Below are 17693 nucleotides of genomic sequence, written 5' to 3' on the forward strand. Positions count from 1 at the left end.
GGAATGAAGAAGTCATAGAACCCCCCCACCCTGTGTGATCCACCTCCATTTGTGGCATTTTGAAGAGACTAGGGACAGGCTGTACCTACTTCTGACACTCACTGAACAATATTCAGCACAGAACCTCAAAGAGCCTGCTCTTGGGATGCTATGAGTTGTCACTCAAACAAAGCTGTATTCCCCATGGTTATCACTCATCGTTTCAAGTAGCATTCCTCACAGCAACTAAGTTGTACTTAGACTGTTCTCACGATGAGCTGTGTGACACTTGAACACAATACATGAGTAAGCTGATGTATTTATGAGTAAGCTTCTATGATTTATTTAGATTCACAGCTTGCAAGTCTATACGTAAAACAACCACTCTCTTTAAATGGTAATTAACCATTATTAACATTAATTTCATAATTTAGCCATGTCATTGTTTACATGTTATGGGTTCCCTCTGCTTTAACACTTGTCCATAGCTTTTTGTGCAGGGTCTACAGACAGTGTAAAGCCTAAACAGTCACATGAGTGGGCTTTGCAGTTTATAACCAGCCCTAGATTTGACACACACTCTCTCCTCACCTCTTGGTTTTCTGAGATGTAGCAAATTCCCCTAGCCCCAAACTCATCTGCTTCGGCATTCAAGCTTTTATCCCTCTGGGGTCTATATCCTTCTAAACTATAAGCAAACAATGAATCCATCCTCCTTAAACTTGCTTCTGTTGGGCACTTTCAACAAGAAAGGTAATTAATACTAAAAGTTGGTAGTAAAAGTAGGCTGTAGCTCTAATAAACCTGACCATAGAGTTCATTGGAACAAGAAGAAATGTGGAGGAGTTTACAGCTGAAATTCAGAGAAGCCCTAGAGTGCTATACAGGGAGATGAATGAGCCTATATTCCTGGTGGGAGTATTGAAGACCATAATATTGATAGAAATCCAGACAGAAAGACCAGGCTCATGAGGTTTGAAGCAGAAGCAAATAATGGAACGAGGTAGCACTGATGAAACAACGAGAAAATGTGGGTGAGACAGAATTCACAATGAACTAAGTTGCTTCTGGATGAAATTTGAGGCAATGTGGTCTATGGGTTGTAGGATATTTACTCACTTCCTTTAGCTAGGTTTACAGTAAGAGAACAAAAAGGTGAGGGGAAATGTCTACCATAAAGAGTAGGTGTACACTTTGTACTAGCACAATAAAAGTAACACCTTAATGGAAGACCCCAGCCAACAAAGACTTCGGAATATAAAACTGAAACCCAATTTTAAAAATAGTCATTTTAAAAGAGAACCCCTGGGGGAGAGAAAAAGGAGATCCTGCGTAGAGCATGTCTCTAAAGGAATTCCCTTGAAAATATCTACCCAGGAAAATTCAATCATACATGTACTTCCCAACTATAATCATGACCCAAGTGGGCCAGGCTATATCCCTACCTAGTCACAAAACTCAGTGTTGTCATCTGCATAGGGCTGTTGGTGTAGCAGGCAGCCAGGATGTAAAAGAGTCATAAAAGTTTGTATCAAAGTTCCAGAAAAGTGCTGAAGTTAGACAATGTGGAGTCCCTTCACAGAGCCCCTGTGTATGTCACCTTCATGACAACATGAAGGTGAAGTCTAGGTTGGGATGGAGAACCAAGGGTGTCACATGTACAGAAAGATCATCTTCCACAAAGAACCTGCAGCCACTGACAGGATTGATCCTAAGAAAGGCCGTGTGTGTTGAAAGCAGCCATCAGTAGGATGGGTCTCATGGAGCTATGTGTGGGGGTGGGTAGTGTTTTCCCTACTGGGTTTCAGTATTAGTCTAAACTTTCCTTGTTGTCTTCCCTTTTGGAATCAAATGTCATTGTATATCAGAAATAAGCAGCCTTCTTTTTGACTTTTATAGAGATTCATAGCTGAGTTTGCCTTGAATCATAGAGGAGACTCAGGACTTTTGAACAGTATTGATACTGATACAACTTTTGAAGTTGAATTGATTGCAATTTGCATAATGCAATAGTGACAAGCCTATAGGGGACTAGGGCAGATTCCACACTAGGGGTTAGATACAGAATGTTCACCTGAAGGTCCCTAACTGATTGTACTGTTTGAAGAAGTAGTAGAAGCTTTAAAAGGTACAGTGTGGATGATGGAAGTAGGAAAGTTGGTATGGTCTTTGACAGTTATACCCCCACCTCCACTCCCAGGTCAAGTGTTCTCTGCTTTGTGGAGAAAAATTGAATTTATAATAGAATTCTGTTAGCACTGAAGGTGAGATCTTGAGATTTCAGATTTTTTCCTCCTTCACAGGAGATTAAAGATGGTAGAAACTTGGGGAGAGTCTATTCTCAGTAGCTTGATATCTGTCCCACAGAAAGCCATTTAAGAAGAGGTAAGAGTTTCCTGTAAGCCTAGAAGGATTGATTAACGTTTCACCATTATGTATCTTCACCTTTCTTGGGATAAAAGACTAGAGAGAATGGTAAAAGGAAACAAGATTTACAATAACCCTTATCAATAATGCCATGTTTTATTGATTTTATATACCTAGTCATAGACTCTTGACTAATTTGCTTCATGAAAGTCAATTTTCATTAGCTGTTTTTCAGAGGTCTCTGGGGACTAAAAAACCGTTATTTAATGACTTTTTATTTTGATTCTTTTTTTTCATGCAAATCTTCAATTTTATCATAAAGTGTTTGTAATTCTTCTTTCTTTCTTTTTTTTTAATATTTTTATTTTCTATATTCTTTGTTTACATTCCAAATGATTTCCCCTTTCCCAGATCCCCCCTCCCCATATGTCCCATAAACCTTCTCCTCTCCATTCATTCTCCAATGACCTCCCTCCTTTTTTTCTCTGTCTTTATATTCCCCTCTAATGCTAGATCAATCCTTTCCAGGATCAGGACCTTCTCATACTTCTTCATAAATCCAGCTTATTTGTAGCATTTTAAATGAGTCACAGTAGGCTATTTCTTTACTCTTAGACATCAGGAGTTTACCAGAATATAACAAAATATTGTGCTGTTTCTAAAAGCAAAAGAATATCAGATCCTTAAAAAAATTTTCATGATTTTTTAATTTTCATAATTTTTTTCAAATCTTTTATAATAAATAATAATAATAATAAGGGTTTTTATGAAAGTATTAGGTACTTAAATGGCTTTTACAGAAGGCAGAATTTCCTTTACTGTAACAAAATATCTGAGTAACCAACCTGAGAGTAGGATTTCTCCTGGCTCATGGTTTCAGAGGTCTCATTCTGAAGAGTGCTGAGTGTGACAAAGCAGAGTAGTTTATATCATGGCTTCCAGGAAGCAGAAAGAATGTGGCCTGCTCCCTCCAGATTTTCTGTGCTTTGTAAAGTTGAAACCTCTCCCAAAACTGTGCCACCACCTGGGAGCAAGCAGGCAAGGCAGGAGCCTGTGAGGCACATTTTGTGTTAAAATTGGCTGGCCGTACTTCTTGAAGCTGGTTTAGTATCACGATCATCTAGACCATGAAAAAACACTACCCCTTACAGGTTTCAGAACATTTTTAACTCTCCTGGGATTTCATCATCAGTAGGAATGAGAGGAGATACTTCTCCAGTGCTGATGTCTCTGGAGGGGAGAATGGTGTTTGTGAAATGTTCATGAGTTCAGATTTTTCTAAAGGGCCTAGACAGGTTTCCTGAAAAAGGATTAAAGAATGTATTTCTCCTACTGTATTCTGGAAGAAAAGGGACTCATAAGAGCCAACTATCTCCCCACAGAAACTGAGAGCCCTTCAGAATCTCTATGTTCAAGGCTGCCAAGGGGTTGCCAGGAAGTTACATAATTGCTGAGCCAAGGAAGTTTCCCGAGGAACAGAAAAAAGAATTAATTGGCACCATTTCTGTGGGAACTCAAAGGAATTCTTTGACTAGAATTTTACATCTTGAAGAAATATGAGGGGAAAGTGCAAAGGACTGGGGATCACAGATATTTTTTTTCACCAAAGTGCAGTTTTAAAGTCAAATTTTCCAAGTTGGTTTTGAAATCAGAAAATGCAGAAAAATGATGTCACAGATATAGTGCTCTTCCATTGCGCTCCATTTCCTAACCCTGGGCCAGGAAGAAGTCAAAGTCACGGTCATTGCCACAAACCAGGGGAACAGATCCTGTCAGCATATGTGAAGCAAGCCAGGGTTCTGGAATCAGAGTTAATTTATGAAATTCTCACTGAGGGAAGGGCCTCTGTATCATTTGGGTGCTCGCCAAATATTTCAAACATCCTATAAAATAGGTTGGCAGTTATCTGGCCACTAGACCATGATCCAGACATCCTCAGAGTTCACGTGAGGCACATGAAGTTCCTTCCTAACAGACATGACCTTTACAAAATTACATTCTATTCTCAGCTTCCAGATTATCCATGATTCCTAAACATGTGGTTTCTTTTGGGCTTTTCCTACCATGCCAAGACCAACTCCATTTTATTCACTATCCACACTCCTGTTTAACTGCAGTGAAGAAACAGAGTAACCAAAGAAAAGAGACATTATCAAACAGTCTCCCTGGCCATGGTGCTCACCCATAATCTACTCATCTCAATTCTTTAATAAACCAAATGAAGGATTTCCAGTTGCTGTTACTCAGGCAAAACTCTAATACAGGGGTTTGCCCATTTTAATCAAATGTCTACAGCAAGCACCCCCAGATCTAGATTAGCATAAGAATTACTTATAGAACTTCCAATTTTTGGTTGACATTCATCCCCTGTATGTAAATGTAGAAGTTATATGTAAATTTTCCATAGATATCTCTTATATTTTCATTCTTTCCATGTGGATTTCTTATGTTCAAAATGCATTTCATTAAGTCATAATTGTATATAACTTGTAAAATAAAAATATTTCAAGAGTCACTTTATCAATACCAAAAATCTGAAGGAACATATTTGTTTGTGATAATGACAGATATTTTGGTATATTTAATAATCAGTCACTAAAACTTTGCTTTGTAACTTTGTGTTTGGCACCTTGGACTTATAAGTTTGTAACCCCTGGCAAAGTCTCTGCCCAATTCTTTAGTCAAAACTACAGAATTGTTATGAGCTTGTCTTTTGGAGGGGTTTCCATGCCCATGGAAAAGATTTAGTCAGGGAGCATATTTTTGTGTTCTCAGAGTACACAGCGCTGGCCAGTTTGATAGATGTTAAATAATAAAATTGCCTTTAAGCGGGAGACCTGGAGAAATGTGGAAGGTATTACTCTTATGTGGGTAAAAGAGACTTCTGAGCCCTGTGGTATTTCCATCAGGCTGTGCTTGCCAATTTTAGATATATTAAATAGAAAGGAGGGAAAATTGTCAAAATGTGATCATTTGTACTCCATAAAAGAATAATGGCTTCAGCTGCTTTTTCCAGTATAACTTATATTTCCATTTGTCATATTGTTCACAAAGGGTATTTTTTGTTAAAGCTATACCTGAAATTTTTTGTATGGTTTCTCTATTCTTTCTTAAAATGGGACTGTGCCAACATGCACTATGCAACTTCTGTCAGAAATTAAGACAAAACCTGAGAGATACAAACTTCCTAATAATAATAAAGACAGAAATGTTTAAAAAATTAGTTCAGAAGAATCTAAGGCTAATTGTAACTTTTTTACAAAGGTGACTGACAAAAACTACTGTCAACAGTGTATCCCTGAAGTCTGTGAAATGAGGTTGCCATTTTCCCCATAGAGAAGGAAGCCATCCAATGCCTCCTTCAGTATGGTACCCGACCCTAGTTTACTGCTCTCTTCAAAGGCTTCTCCTCATCAGCTTTTGTGGCTATATATACAGAAAGTGCCCTCCACTAGACAGCAAGGAGGTGGGAGGTGGGAAAATGAGGTTTCTTTGTTAGTTCCCTGGGGCCCTCAAGTAAAGCTACATGATGGAGAGAAGCATAGGCCAGGATCCCGCTGGTCACGTGTGTCTAGGCAGGAATGTGGTCCCAGCAAATCATGTCCCCTTTCTACATGGAAAAGTTGCTGTTCCTCAGAAATATTCCTGATTTGTATGCTGCTTATATCCAAACCCTCTGCAGTCCTAGGGCTGGCAATAAAATATGACCTGAGCAAGAAACAGAACCAAAGGACAGAAAAACACTAAGTGTCTTGGCAAACATGAGTTTGCCAGAGATGTTTTTACATACCTGCAACTGGAAGACCAAGGCAGGTGAATGAGTTCAGGATCAACCTGGATAGCATAGCCAAGTTCCAGCCTGTGCTACATAGGGACAGCATGTCTTAAAGAACAACAACCTGACAAGATAAAGGAGAAGACAGATGAAGGAGAAGATAAGAATCAAGATGAGAAGGGACAGAGGTATCAGAAATGGAGGAGAAATATACAAATTGAATAAATAGCAAAAATGGAGTCCCAGGTTAAGAAAGAGTTGAGACAGAGACAACACAGATTAATGACATTTTGAGGGAAGGACAGGCAGAGAGTAATTATATGACTTTAGAGGAAGGTTTTGCATGATGAAAACAAAAAATAAAACATTAGACAGCGGATAGTTCAATAGAAAGCCAAAACCTATTATCGATCACAGCAAAAAGGGGTGACCCTGAAAACTCCATTGTTTAGTAGAAAATGTACTGGAGAATGTTTGTTCATGTTGAAAACTAAGAAGAAAACATGAAAAAAGAAAGGTCTGACCTTTGTGTGTGATGGGTATTTTCTAAATAGAATAAAAGGCAGAGCCACTGACTTAACTGATATGGCAGGACTGAGACTCAATTGGTCGGTACTGCCTTCGATCAAGGAAAAGCATCTAGTTTTAGACACACGACAGCAAAGCTTTTAACTATGAAGTTAAAGAAAAACCCCAGGGTATATGAGAAATATGTAACAGCGGTTATAGTGCTTTGTAAAGGAAAAACAAGACACACAGACATGCCAAAGGGAGGGGGGTTTTGCTGGAAGAAGACTCGGGTAGAGTTTGGAAGAGGAAAGAGAGACAACTACACATGCCACCAGGCTGGAATGTGTAAATGTACAAAATTTCCAAAGAATAGTTTTAAAAAGAAAGATTATACACAATCTGCACCAGTTCCTCTGCATATATGTTGTAACTTTCAACTTAGTATTTTTTGTGGAATTTCTGAGTGTGTGGACAAGTGTGTCTCTGATTCTTGGGCCTACTCTTGGGGCTCTTTTCTTTCTTTTGGGTTGTCTTGTCCAGCTTCAATGAGATGATTTTTCATTTATTTTGTCATGTTTGGTTGTGATCTCCTAGAGGCCTGTTCTTTTCTAATGAGAGACAGAAAGGAAATAGATCCACAGGGGTGGGGAGAAAGAGAGAGGCTGGGAAGAGCAGAGGGACTGGGAGGATTTGGGAGGGGGTACTATAATCAAGATGTGTGGTATAAGAAAAGAATCTATCTTCAATAAATGGTGAAAAAAGAAAAATCAAAATAAGTTTTAAAAGATAGAAACCCCAATAATAAAAATTGGATACAATGGACTGTGATTTTGAGGGGAAAATACAAGTTAAGTAATTTGTATTTAAGTATTTGTTAAGTATTTCATATTCTGTTCACGTAAAATATAGAACACTTTTATGTTTTCACTTGTCCAAGATTTTAGACAAGATATACTGAAATCATTTCCTCAAATATATTTTATATTAGTAATAGGTTAGTCAAACTGAAATCTTTAAAATAAGTTGTATCAAAATTTAATAATAAATAATGAATCTATTAAATTTATAAAATACTTGTTTGTGAGCATAAGAACCAGTTTAGTGGGATCACTGAGAGAAAGGAAGTAGATCCATACCTCCAATCCCAGTGCTAAGGAATCAGAGGCAGGTGGACCTCCTAAGCTTGACGTGAGACAGATGGCCAATCCAGGAAATTCAGGGTTTAGTGGAGAGCAATCAAGGTAGACATCAAATACCTTGTATACATTTTTATTAGCTTTTTTTTTTTACAATTTTATACATGTTTTGATTAGATTTACCCTCCCTCTCCTAACCCATCACATATACATCCTGCACTTCTTTACCCACCCAATTTTGTATTATTTTCCCTCCATTGCCTTGATGAATTTGTGCTTCCCAAGTATTCTTTTTTTAATTTATTTTTTTACTGAATATCGTCTTCATTTACAATGCCAATGGTAAAACCTTTCCCGATATCCCCCCTCCCCTAAGACCCCCCAACCCCTCCCCTTCCTCCTTCTCCCTGCCTCCACATATATGCCTCTCCACCCAACACACTCCCTCCTCCCCGCCTCGGTTTCCCTTTGTTCGGGCCTCTGTTGAGCCTTTACCTGACCAAGGACCATTCCTCCCACTGATACCCAACAAGGCCTTCCTCTGCCACATTTTTGGCTGGAACCATGTGTACCCCTTCATTGATGGTCAGTCCCTGGGAGTTCTGGGGCATCTGGGTAGCCAAAATCATTGTTCTTCCCATGGGGCTGTAAACCAAACCACTTCAGCTCCTCTGGACCATCCTCCAGCTCCTCCATTGGGGAACCCATGGCCAGTCCAATGGATGGCTGCTAGCATCTGCCTCTGTATTTGTAAGGCTCTGGCAGGGCCCCTCCAGAGTCAGCCATTTGGTATACACTTTTTGGTATACACTTCTTACGCTACCCAAGTATTCTTGAATGTGTGACTTTCTGCTGGAGCATCCTTGACTTACTACAACTTCACTGTTACAGAGAGTTAGCTCACCTACATTCTCCATCCTGAGGCTTGTTCTGCTTGGGCTCGCACAGGTTTGTGCATGCTATCATAACTAACCATGTACAGCTGGCCAGCTGTTTCCAGAAGAAAGTATGGTATCTTCGGTAATAGGATCTTACCATCAAGTACTGGAGGGTAATGTTTGGAGGTCTATGGGACCTGACTGTCCAACAAAAGAAATGACCTATTCATGATATTATAATATTTTTATATGTATTCTATGGTACTTACTAGGGGCTTTGTTAGCTAAATCATTATAAAATAACTCCATTTAAATTTTTATGTATTTGTAGATAGTTTAGGGAGTTTTTACAGTACTAGGTTTCTTTGTGACATTTTTGAAGTGTTCAGCATTATTTATCCAGCCCATATTCTCCCAACTAGAATTTAACCCCCTTTTATTCCATAATAAAATTAATTATCACAGATGTATGTCATTCATTTAATTTTATGACAAATGATTAAAGTATCAAAATATTTAAATAAAATCTAGCAAAATATAAAAGACAAATAATCACAGTTATTAAAGTTTTAAATTCTGTGAATATTCAATAAGGAAACTTTTTTTAAAAGTCAAAAAAGACAGAAATACATAAACATCAGGATAATAAAAGGCTGAGTTTTATAAGTTCTGTCCCTAATATTCTCTAATTATATACTTGCTAACAAAATAGTCAATAAAGTTATGATTCAGTATTTAACTATTCTGTTATCAGCAAAATATTTTTAAAATTAATAACAAGGTTAAAAATGAAAGAAACTGAAGAAAATTTTGACATTTGTATTTAAGACTGAGAAAAAATTAAAATGCAACTGAATACTTTGAAAGAACACATATAACATGTGTCTATGAACAAAACTAGCTCAATAGTCTCAAAAAGCTTTCACTATTAAGAAACTGGATATTCTACGACAAAAGCATAAAAATGGATGAATGCTAATGAACTAATAACAAAAACTGAAAATAAAAGGTAGAATTTAACAGTGAAAGAGCCAGTGGTTATGTGTGACTATAAGGAAGCCAGTGGTTGTGTGTGCCTTGCAGACACAGCAGGAGAACCATACTTATGAACTCATGGTAGTTGTGACTGCCAGCACAAAAGGTATGCAAGCCAGAGCCAACAGGTCCTACTGTGGAGAGCAGGTGGTGTAGTACAGTCCCACCCAATAGTGTGGGGCTATTGGCAATTGTTAGGCACTGGGAGGAGGAAAGACTGTTTTCTCTAAGAATGTGGCCCCTGGTAGGCTGGCTACACTCAGATGAAAGACTATATAATCAAGAATAACTTGACAACACATAATGGTCCTAAAGGTTTACGAAAAAAAGATATGAAGTTGAGTGGGATCTGGAGAGAGTTAGGAGTATGAATAAATCAAAACATAAAGTACAAAACTCTCCAATAACTAATTTGAAGGGGAAAAAATCAGTATTTGCAAAAATACAAAACGTCCTAGCTTCCTTTCTGTTGCTACGTTAAAAACATCCTGACAAAAAGCAGCTTAGGGAGACTGGGTTTTTTAATTTTTTAGCTCACAATTCCTGGTAATTGTGTACTTCAGTACTCCATCGGTGCAGTGAAGTCTAGAAGCCGGAACTTACAGCAATTAGCTCCATCACATCCATAAGCAAACGCAAAAGAAACAAAGAAATTCCCATTTCCTGGCACTCAGCATCCACATCCAGTCTGTGATGTCATGCTTAGGAAAATGTGCTACCCACAATATGTGTAGGTCTCTCCACATCAATTAACAATCAAGATAGCCCCACAGACATCCCTACATCAACCTGATGTAGATAATCCCTCACCGAAACTCTAGCCAGATGACTCTAGATTGAGTCTAGTTGACAATTAAAATTAATTGTCACGTGTGTGTGTGTGTGTGTGTGTGTTCACTTTTTAAAGGCAATTAGCAAACCCTACAGCAAATATAATTGAGAGAATACATCAGTAAGGAAATCATAGAGAAAGGAAGGAAGGGAGAGGGGAAAGAAGGGTGGAAGAAAAGAAGAGGAAGGGAGAGACAATCAGTAGTAAAATAGGAGAATGTAATATCAGGAAGATTTTTTCATATAAAAACATAGCACTCTTTTAGGAAAAATACATTAAGAAAATTACATCAAGTGAGGTAATAAAATAAAATTTTAAATACTACCAGACTAATAGGAAATGTTTGTGTAATATTTTAGGGATACATTTTAGCAATTACTTATTTCAAATCCAAGTGAGTTTGTATATAATAACTATTCCATATAGAAATTAATAGGGCTGGAGAGATGGCTCTGTGGTTAAGAGCACTGACTGCTCTTTCAGAGGTCCTGAGTTCAATTCCCAGCAACCACATGTTAGCTCACAACCATCTATAGTGGGATCTGATGCCCTCTTCTGGTATGTCTGAAGAGAGTGACATACATAAAATAAATAAATGAACCTTTAAATAAAAAAATACTAATATATCAGTTACTTCATTAAGAAATATATAATAATTTTGCTTGATGATACATATGTACATTTATTATTTTAACATTTATGCTTTAATATTTACAACAAAATAATACTTTCTCAAAAATAATTGGAAATAAATTTCTAGTTTCCTGCTGAGGTTGGTTAGGAATAAAAATAAAACTGTTCATTACGAACATTCCTTCTTTTTTTTCCAAAAAATTCTAGATATTCTCATAGCATATCACTTAAAATAATGTATCTACTAAGAATTAGAAAAAGGAGAGGTCTCCCATGAATATCAACCAGCCTTGGCCTATTAAGTTGCAGTAAGACTATGTGTATCTTCTATAAAGGAGAGACAAGGCAGCCCAGTTAGGTGAAAGGAATCCAAAGAAGGCAATGTAGTCAGAGATAGTCCCTGCTCCCACTTTAGGAGTCCCACACGAAGACTCAGTTGCACAACTGTTACATATGTGTAGAGGGCTTAGGTCTATCCCATGTATATTGTCTGGTTGGCAGTTCAATCTCTATGAACCTTATGGGCCCAGAGGTTAGTTGATACAGTAGGTTTCTATGTGGTATCCTTGACCCCTCTGGCTCCTTCAATCCTTCCTCCCCATCTTCCACAAGATTACCCAAGCTCCACTTAACGTTCAACTGTGGGTCTCAGTGTCAGTCTCCATTGGTTGCTGGGTGAAACCTCTCCGATGACAGTCATGGTAGGCTCCTGTCTGCAAATATAGCAGAATAGCATTAATAGTGCCAGGGTTTTGATTCCCTCTTATGGGATGGGTCTCAAGCTGGGTCTTCCCTCAAATTCTGCTCTTTCTCTTTCTTTTACCCCTACACATTGTTTAGGCAGGACAGATTGTGGGTTTTGTGTCTCGGTTGTTGCCCAATCCCTACTTTGGAAGGAAGATTTGCCTGGTTACAAGAGATGGCCTGTTCAGGCTCCACATCCCCCACAGCTAGGTGTAGCATGTAGATTCTACTATCCTGCTTTAAGCTCCAGGTAGACTATGCTACCTGCCACAACCTTGCTTCCCCAGGATCCGTGGATGAGATATACATACACATTAACTTACTTTTAATATGCTCTTTAGCTCAATGGCTGAGCATTTCTAAGCCTCTTGCCACTAACATGCCCTTCCTCTAGTACTCCTGGTTAAACACCTCTAAATCTGGCTGCTTTAGTTGCCTGATTACCTTTTCCTCACTCGGAAGCCTAAAACTGCCCTCAGCTTAGTCATGTTTCTAATCTCCAACCTACTACCCCAGGCCCAGTCAGGAAAGCAGCCAATGACCACTCCACCCAAGATCTCACTTGGCTGGTGGCTCTCTCTCCTTCCAAAGCATGGTAACATCCCTTTGCTCCTCCTGCATCTACTAGCCTGCCTGCAAAAAATCTGGAATTCCCACCTCTTTTGCCCACCCATTGGCCACTAGCATCTTTATTGATAGCTCAAGAACCAATTGGGGAACAGATCTTCAGCATTCACATGCAGTTTCTTGATCAAAGGTTCAGAACTATCCTCTACAGTTAGGAGTTTTATCTAGGGTCACCCAAGTAGATTCCTAGGAGTTTCCATCATCCAAGGTTTGTAGTTCAGCCCAGAGATGCACCACCCCAATCCAGTTGTTTTTCCCAGTACTCTCTCCCACAGTCCTCCCCCACTTTATTCCTGCCTGTACCCATCCCTAGCCCATTCCCCACTCATTCCCCTCCATCCATCCACCCTCCCCCAGTGCCTAATCTATGTCCCCTTCTCAGGAAGATGTGTGCATCACAGCTCTATTAGTAATAGCCAGAAACTGGAAACAACCTAGGTGTCCCTAAACTGAAAAATGAATAAAAAAAAAATGTGGTATTTACATAATGGAGTATTACTCAGTCATTAAAAAAAATGACATGATGAAATTTGCTGGCAAAGGGATAGAACTAGGAAGGATCATCCTAAAATGCTAAAGTAACCAAGACTCAGAAAGACAAACATAGTATGTACTCACTTATAAGTAGATATGAGTCATAAAGTACAGGATAACCGTACTACAAACCACAAACCCAAAGAAGTCTAATAACAAGGAAGGCCCAAGGGCGTGTGCCTGTTTTGGTTTGTTGTTGTTGTTTTTAATTAAGCAATGTAATGCAGTCAAAAGTGCAATAGGAAGGGCACTTCCACACTACCAAGAGTGGCACCAGAGTTCTAGGAAAACATGAGTGGCAGAAAAGAAACAATTGTGCAGGCAAGGAGACCTGTGGGAGCAGTGTTGGTGATACATGATTGTATAAACAGAAAACAAATAGCATCCAAGAGTAGTATGGATAGATACCTCATTGACTACAAAGACCTTGGGACTCAATGCAGTTAAAAATGTTTGCAGAACAACAACATAAGATGCTTGGGCTGTGAGACAAAGAGAAAAGAACAGTACACATGAGTATAATCCTAAATCAAGAAAACAGTGGAGGAAATGAACACTCAACATAAGCACCAAGACACTCACAGCACTTATTTTGGAGGTGTCTAAAAGTGAATGGGAATCCTGTCAGTTTTTAGTTCTCTTATGTTTTCCAGGTGCTAGAAAAAACAGAACTTAAAGCCAATAAACAAATGAAGTGATACCAAATATATATGCAGCTCTCGAGTTAAGGAGATGAGGAGGCTCTAGAGTTTATAAATAACTCTGTAGTCCAGACATCACTCAGCATGCCCTGTGGATCTTGGCCTACCATTTCTCAGGCCCATCTACAAAACACAGCCAGGCTTAAATCTAGTCACTGACTAAGTCCTATTACCAAGGAGTTCTTTCCTATGTTAAAGATTAATTTGCTATGAATGTATAGTATACACCATGCCTTAATCTTTTTACTATGAAAAGAATTGGCTATGGAGACTGCTCAGTGGGTAATGTGCTTACCTGAGTATTGACACCTGACACACATGTAAAAGGCTGGACAGAGAGGCTCATCTGTGATACCAGAGCTAGAGGCAGAGCTAACAGCACAGAGATAGGCAGAGCCGTGGGGCTTGCTAACCAGGCAATCTAAGCCAAATAGAAAATTCTAGATTCAGCAAGACATACTGCTTCAAAAACTAAGGTGTAGACTAACTTAGGTAGAGACCTGGCAAGGACCTCTGCCCTCCACATGTATGAACTCTGGTGGATGTATACACACATAGAAAAGGAAGGGAGGGAGGGGAATGAGGAACAGGAGAGAGAAGAAAAATGGACCAGAATGAGTGTTACAGTGTGGGGTAGTTCCTACTGCTGTGCATATCCTGCAAGGGCAAAGATAGTAGCATGCTGGGAGGGGGGAGTTGAGTTGGAAAGAGCAGTACTGCTTTTTATTGTAAAATCAATACAGTATCTTTACAGAAAGCTGTAGGTTAAGAGGAAATACTCTTCCCAATAATCATCTTTGAATGCATATTAATTTTCCCTTCTGTGCTTATTTTTTTTTATCCTGCATTTGTATTTGTCTCTGTAGAGTAAGCTCTCATGTGGGGTCAATCATCACTTTTAGAATATTCTTTGTAACTGCATGGTATTTATGAAGCAGATGTTTCACACTGGCCTTGTTACCTACTAGCCAGCCCTATTCAGATTTGTTTCCTTCCAAAGTTTTAGTAAAATATGTTCTAGCCAGTCAGTCACCAACAGGATTTCAGTGCAGTTCTGTCTGACGTCTTCCACACTGTCAAATATTCACATAATAGATTATTTGTTGCTTCTGTGAACAGTATTCAAGTCAAATGAAAAGATACTAAAAAAGAGAAATTAACAGGAACTAAACCATTGGTCTGTCTTGAGGTCTTTATAACATGTGGCCAAGGGTTTCAATCAAGCAGCTAGCCGGATGACAAAAACATTTTGATAAAACTTATATAATGGTCATACTAACTCTTCTCAAAGTAAACAGAAACATAAAGGTGGGAAGGGAGGGAAAGCCGCCATCACTGCCTCTGTAAGCTGGGAGGGACAAAAAGAACCTGGCGCCATTGCCAAAAATTATAGGCACTATGTTTAGAATAATGAGCCTGCCTTGAAGGAGGGGGTGGTGAAGTTTCTAGATCATTTTTCTTTGGAGCATGTCCCACCTAATAATAATTTATCAGGGGAGGGTCTTTCATATGGAAAGGAAAAGCAGGCATGTGGGAAATTAGCTTGTCCACAAGTAGTTCACTATTAAAAACTTGAGATTGGCTCTCTCTCTCTCTCTCTCTCTCTCTCTCTCTCTCTCTCTCTCTCTCTCTCTCTCTCTCTCTCTCTCTCTGAGTCTGTTGTGTTTATATAATTTTGAAGGAACAAAACATATTTCTTTAGAAAACCTTCCAGAAAGAGAGACTTCCAGTGTCCCTGCTCCTGAACTCACTGAAATGGACATTAGGGGTCAGTCCACACAACTGGGCTTGGCAGCCTTCGGATAATTTAAGGTACTGCCTAGAGCTTCAAACATCTTCCTTCCAGAGAAATCCTTTTCAGGTCCATCACTGACCACATGTATAGACAAGAGCACCCCTCTGCCATCTCTCAAATCTTTTATGTTATGACTTCATGTTTGTCCACTTTCTTCCTTTCTTGACAAGGATCCCCCAAAGATTCCCCCAGGGCTAGGTAACCGAATTCTAGCTGAACAGGATAGTTTTATGTCCTTCTGCACTGGGCATATTCTGAAGTAACAACCTGGTTTTTTTATTATAATTTTTTTATTTTCTATATTCTTTGTTTACATCCCAAATGATTTTCCCTTTCCCAGTTCCCTCCTCCCCATAAGCTCCCTAAGCCCTCTTCCCTCCGCCCATTCTCCTATCAACCCCTCCTACCTCTCTGTCCTGGGAATCCCCTACAATGCCGAAACAAGCCTTTTCAGGATCAGGGACCTCTCCTTCCTTCTTCTTGGGAGTCATTTGATATATGAATCGTGTCTTGGGTATGCAGAATTTCTGAGCTAATATCCACTTATCAGTGACTGTATTCCATGTGTGTTCTTTTGTGATTGGGTTACCTCCCTTAGGATGATATTTTCCATATCTAACCATTTGCCTAAGAATTTCATGAATTCATTGTTTTTAATTGCTGAGTAGTACTCATTGTGTAAATATACCACATTTTCTGTATCCATTCCTCCATTGAGGGACATCTGGGTTCTTCCCAGCTTCTGGCTATTATAAATAGGGCTGCTATGAACATAGTGGAGCATGTGTCCTTATTGCATGCCAGGGATTCCTCTGGTTATGCCCAGGAATGGTGTCGCAGGGTCCTCCGGAAGTATTATACCCAGTTTTCTGATGAATAGCCAGACTGATTTCCAGAGTCCTTGTACAAGCTTGCAATCCCACCAGCAGTGGAAGAGTGTTCCTCTTTCTCCATACCCTTGCCAACACCTACTGTCTCCTGAGTTTTTAATCTTAGCCATTCTAACTGGTGTAAGGTGAAATCTCAGGGTTGTTTTGACTTGCGTTTCCCTAGTGACTAATGATGTTGAACATTTTTTAAGGTGCTTCTCAGCCATTCTAAGTTCTTCATGTGAAAATTCTTTGTTTAGCTCTGTACCCCCACTTTTAATAGGGTTATTTGGCTCTTTGGCATCTAACTTCTTGAGTTCTTTGAATATATTTGATATTAGCCCTCTGTCAGATGTAGGATTAGTGAAGATCCTATCCCAATTTGTCGGTTGCCTTTTTGTCTGATTGACAATGTCCTTTGCCTTACAGAAACTTTGTAAATTTCTTTTCATGATCTTAATGCATAAGCTATTGGTTATGAAAGTTCTGTTCAGGAACTTTCCCCTGTGCCCATGTCCTCAAGGGTCTTCCCCAGTTTCTTTTCTGTTAAGAACATGATTCCCCTGAGACATTACAATGAGTATATTAAAAAGAACTACATAAACAAGAAGTTGCAAACTCAGATGTGACCCAAGGCCAGGCAAGTTGCACAAGTATGTTATTACTTGGTAACAGGGACTGAGGTGGTCTGGAGTTGCCACAGCTTCCCAAAATACATTTGGGTCTACTTATGTCTTTGAATACCACAGTGTGCAGATGAATTTGCTTGTGTTCTGCCAGTAGGCTACCTACTCCACCCTGTTGTCCCATACCAGCCTCCAGTGTTCTATTGGCAACCACACAGGACCCAGGGCTTTCCTATTCTTCTGTGATACACAAAACAATACATGGTAACCTCCTAAATAAAATGTTTCAAAAAGAAAGCATTTATTCCAAAATGAATAGGCATTTATTTCCACCTTCTAGAGATAAGGTTTTCAAATGCCACCAAGTCTTTGATGACATTTAATGTGATCTCTTTTCTCAAAATTTGAGTGTTTCTTCACAAATGTTTAATATTCATAACATCAATATTTTTATATGTGGCAGGTCCTAGGCTAAGTCATTTGTCCACATATCTTCACTATAATTTCTTTTGCTACCTTTAGAAATTTATAGGGAACAGTACAAGAATGAATATATGTATATAATGTATTGTGATCAAGGCAAGGAAGTTACAGTCACTTCTCTCTAAATACTTATAATTAGAGTCATTTTTAGAACAGTGTGATACTTCGG

The 17693-nt window shown here is 39.0% G+C and overlaps 1 protein-coding gene across 7 annotated transcripts in view; it reads left to right on the forward strand.

Annotated features, from left to right (window-relative positions):
* Positions 1–17693, forward strand: part of Bank1 (B cell scaffold protein with ankyrin repeats 1) — a 274298-nt gene that overhangs the window by 242003 nt on the left and 14602 nt on the right. The window lies entirely within an intron of this gene.

This window comes from Apodemus sylvaticus, chromosome 4 (genome assembly GCF_947179515.1).
Source record: "Apodemus sylvaticus chromosome 4, mApoSyl1.1, whole genome shotgun sequence".
Lineage (NCBI taxonomy): Eukaryota > Metazoa > Chordata > Mammalia > Rodentia > Muridae > Apodemus > Apodemus sylvaticus.